Raw genomic sequence first — 5086 nt, forward strand, 5'->3', positions numbered from 1 at the left:
AAATTCTAACGTCAGATACACTCCTGCTTAATTCCTAAGTGATACTGGCTTTTCTGTGGTGATTTAAATGTAAGTTTCAAAGTTGAAGGCTAGTGTAAACTAGGTTCCGACATTTAAATGAGTGACAAATTATGTAAATAAATATTTAGTGAAAACAATCATTAACTGAAGTTAAAATGTAGTTTTAATATACTTTTCTAATCTTTTTTCTCCAAATCTTTAAAAACACACTATAAATTTCTTTAAAATATATCAATGATATATAGTGCTACTTTCATCGCAGTTATGAATATGTCTAGTTTACAGCATTAGAACTAATTGAATATGGGAAAGGGATTAAGTGAAAGATTTCTGAAGTTTAATAAAATGGTAATATTAATGAGCATCTTAATGCGCTTCAACAGTTTTCAATCTAGGAATTAGTACCGAAGCTGAGAATACTCTTTCTCAAGGCGACGCGCTTCAAACTTAATCAAAGGTTTTCGCAGTCAAAATTAAATTTTTACATCTAGAATTATATTTGAAATCCAAGTCAATTGGGAGCTAACAGCTGTATTTATGTAACTTTATTAAAGAATAAATTGAAAATGTTAATTCCAGTTTGACCATACGACCCATCTTAATTGTAGCAATAGGTTCTTTTGATAAAGTTTAATTTACGAACGAGTAGCTTTTATATATACCCCATTTTTAAGGTGCTTCGGTCTTAAATAAATGTTTTAATAGCACACTGTCTATAGTATGCTCATCACTATATGATCTCCCAACAATCTGTCCTAGAAGAGTCTGTCTGAAGATTAAACCTAACTTTGTTTTCAGTGAAATAAATGGATAATTTACACAATTTCCTGTTTCAATTTGTCAACATCGAGTAAAGTTTTTAAATTTTGCAAAACTCTAACGTTGTGCTACAAATTCGAACACCCGTGAGATCATGCTGGTAATTCCCTTAAAACCGCTAGTTTAAGATCACAATAACCAAATTTTGGAAATTTACAACAAGGCAAATAATAGGAAATAAGATTTATTAAATGTAGGTTTCTTTCTCGAGAAACAAAGTTCTTAATCAACAAAACTCTTATCAGGCCAATCTAAACATACGTTTCTGGAGCTTGGACAAGGAATGACACAACTGGAGGGGTAAATTGTATCGAAATATTTGAAAGAAATTTTGCGAGAGAAAATTTGCCATCCAAATATTTGAAATTTCAACCATATCTTTATCGCAGTCGATGTATTTTGTAGAAAATAACGTCCGAATAAGCAAATTTAGCGATTAGTTGTTTTGACAAATCTTTCCAATATTTGACTATTTAGTCATTTGGCAGGTCTTTGTATTTAGGCATGATTGCCTTCTGCACCTGTCGTGAGCCCTCCAGGCAGAGCCGTAACGTCGCCTCTCAGGGACCTGGGGCAAAAATGTTTGACTGGGGCCCTTTCAAAAACTTTCTGTTCTGCTTCTATAACCGTCATTTTAGCTATTTATGTATTATGTTAGCGGATATATTTAGGAAAACAAGTTATTTGTTCACATATAAATAGAATTAATCCTGAGAAGTTAAATTTTAAAAAGTGGCTCAGACATTTCTCGGGAACTATTCAACAAATTTCGCTCAAATTTTGTATTTATCCATGTGGAACTAGAAAATGATGTAAAAACTGTATACCTTACAATTTAAAATTTTTCAGACTATAATTAAATAAAAAATAATAAATATTTAATAAGTTATTTTTTGCATGGAATTATCTTTGGATAAAATATTTTTATGATTGTATGCAAAAATTTTGAAATTCCCTTAAAGCTCTCTAGCTATGGCGAAATACGATAAATAAAAAAAAAAAATTAACTTTTGGGGGTTCAAACTGTGGATCTCTCACCCGACCAAACTATTGGGACCATATTTCCCAGATTACGGCTACTCCCGATATTACGGGGATTAGACAATCAAATCCATTGAACAAAAGTTATGTCTTATTCAGAGAAAGTGTGTTTTCGTTTCTGATTACGTAGCTTAAAATAGTCTGCACCAATTAACTACCATATTTCAGGTCACACCCTCGTTACTCAGATCGAGAAAATCCGATCATTAAATAAAGTTATTCAGGATTGTCCTTTTTTTCGCTCACTGTACGTTAATGTTATCAATTTACGACATCTTACAGAGGAAATTTGGCTAAAAAAAATCGATTCATGTTTGTTACTTTTATACCCTTAGTTGTCCACAGCAGCACCCTTTTCCTTTAAATATGATGCTAATCATAAAATACAAATTTTAAACCTCTTGAATCCGGTTACTATATCATAAGGAAAGTCTTTTTTTTTTCCCGACAAACCACTAGAAAAATGAATTATTTATTAGTTTCAAATCTAAAAATTTCAACTCGCGTTATGGACTTTTTTAATCGATACATATACCCACATTTTAAAAAGTCTAAATTTAAAAATATTCAAATTTTTTCTCTGCGTACATCGATTAAAAAATCAAGTTGCCTTAATCCAATATGGACAGGGTCCAAAAAATTTGGCTATGTTTTGAAAAGAATTCATCACCTATTGAAACTTCTGATCAAACATAATGACTACTAAATATGTGTTTATGACCTATGTAATCATATGACAAAGGGTTTTTTTAATATTCCAAAACTGAAAATGAGTCTGCTTTTTTGCTAATTAAGAATTTCTTTTTAGTGGTTAGTCATGACAATGAATTTTACTTGCTACTGATTTCTAAGCTGAAAATGCAATAACTTTGAACAAAAAACTTCAATTAATATCTTTACCATTATTTACAGTAAGAATCACGTTTGAAAATATATAAATCTCAAAACTGTAGAAAAAGTAGGAAAGTTAAATAAAATTAAAGAAATCTTAAGGGAAATGTGTTTCTCATCTTGTTCCGGTTAATTTATCTGTTTTTAAATCTGAAAATAGCCATGTAAAAAACTTAGTTTATTAACAGAAATTTTCACATTTTGAAGAAATAATTCTGATGGTCTGATAAATTCTTTTCCTCCATCAAATGCATACCTTAAACTCAGAAAAATAATACAGTGAATTCTCAAAGTTAATTAGCACAAATAATTACTTTGATCCTGTATGATTTTGATTAAAAAACTATTAAACCTTTATTAAAAACTATTAAACCTTTATTAAAAACTAAAAACCCCTTCTCCAAATGTTACGGAAACAAATTGTCGCATGCTAAAAAATATTTTGTTCTTTTTTCTAATTAAAGCAGTTTTTATTACTGATAATAAGATTTTATGGAATATTTTAATTTTGTATTAAAAATATTTGTTCGATATTTTAATTGTTTAAAGTATAAGCTGAGGTTAATTTTTTGAATCTGAATAAAAATTACCTTTGTTTATATAAATTATTGGTGTATAAATGATATTTTATACGGTTTATTTCAAATAAACTAGAATAAATGTGTAACAGATTTAGTGTTTCAACTCTGCTCTACATAATATCGTTATCCTATAAGATAATAGAATGGTAAATTTAAAAGATTAATTACTCAACTGAGTCTTGTTATTTCCCTGTTTTTTTAACTAAGTTTTTCTTTCTTTTCTTAAGTATATAAAACTGTAATTGGTAGCAATTTTGTCAATGAAAGCAAAGGACCTTAAATTAGTTTAATTTCAATAAATTAAAGAATGTGGCCCTTCAGAAAGTTTCTCGTAAAAGTCGAAAGAATTATCTCGACAACGAAATAAAATATTTTTCGCATTACTTTATTTATTGGCTGAAAAGCAGTGATTTTAACTGAAATAATGCCAATGATGACATCTTTTCAGTTCTCAACGAAACAATGCTCATAGCTTTTTATTAAATTAAATCCGATTTTCTTTATAAAGATAAAAGTTGCATTTCATTTTTGAATAAAAACAAAGTTGTTAAAAAGCATAAGAAATCAAATTTTCAACAACCCAAGTTCCAATTTTAAAAATTTAAAGGTCTTAATAATTTAAAAAATATAAGAATAAAATCCATGCACACAATAAACTGTAAAATCATGAACTAAAGTACTATATAAAGGAAATTTGATATAAAAGCATAAAAACATTTTATGTGGCCATTCATATAAAAAAACTCTAACAGTACATAAATACACAATTTTAAATGTTCTAAATGAGTTAATGCAAACATTTTCGTACCTCCTTAGAAATAAATTTGTTTTTGGTTTTTCTTGTTCAGAGAAAATTTTTAATCAGAATGAGAATTATTGATATAAAGATTTATATTAAAAAACATTTGCTAATTTTAATCAGTCTAGAGTTAAATTTTAATTTCAAAAATTGAACAAAATAAAAGTTAGCAGAAAATTTATCTGAATTAAAAATTAATTTAAATTAGCCAAAAACTGGAATTTGACAGTGAGACCGTTTGTCTTAAATATTCTCTTGACAATATGACCAAAATAAATGTCAACAAGAGCCGTCCCCTTGGATCCCCTAAAAGCTTACATCTGTTTTCCTAGAACATCTAGGTTAGTTAGAAATCTCATCGGACATATAGCTTCTGTCAATATATAGCATTTTAAAGTGCAAAAGAGCCCAGGGTCATAAAAATGATTAAGGCAATTTAAGGAAGCAAAAGGACATTTTCTCATTGCAAAATGAGATGGCTATTTTTTGGGGAGTGAGATAATTGTGGGTCATCTCTGTGGGTGGTACGAAGGTGCATTTTATTACTCTATCCAGGGTAAGGTAAGGGTGGCAATCTTTTTAGTTTTCTAAACACTTGCTTTATTTTTATGCTGTGTTCTTCTGTTTTCGTATTTTAGTTTTAATTTTTTAATAAATCGAAAGTTGTCATATGTAGCAAAAATTGAAACAAAACAGAAGTATTTTTCCTCTTGGGGGGGGGGGGAGAAGTTTTCCATTTCAATTTGGAAAATAGCTAAATTGAAGAAAAAATTTTTTTTTCTGAAATTATAAATATTATTTTACTTTACTGTAGCGAATGTCAGTCTTAGCACATCCTCCCTCTCAATTAAATTTCAAAGGAAAATAGTTTCCTATTTGGAAAATAGCAAATAAGAGTAATATTTTAAATTGAAATGAATTAAAATTCAAATAT

The sequence above is a fragment of the Parasteatoda tepidariorum genome, chromosome X2 (genome assembly GCF_043381705.1).
Source record: "Parasteatoda tepidariorum isolate YZ-2023 chromosome X2, CAS_Ptep_4.0, whole genome shotgun sequence".
Classification (NCBI taxonomy): Eukaryota; Metazoa; Arthropoda; class Arachnida; order Araneae; family Theridiidae; genus Parasteatoda; species Parasteatoda tepidariorum.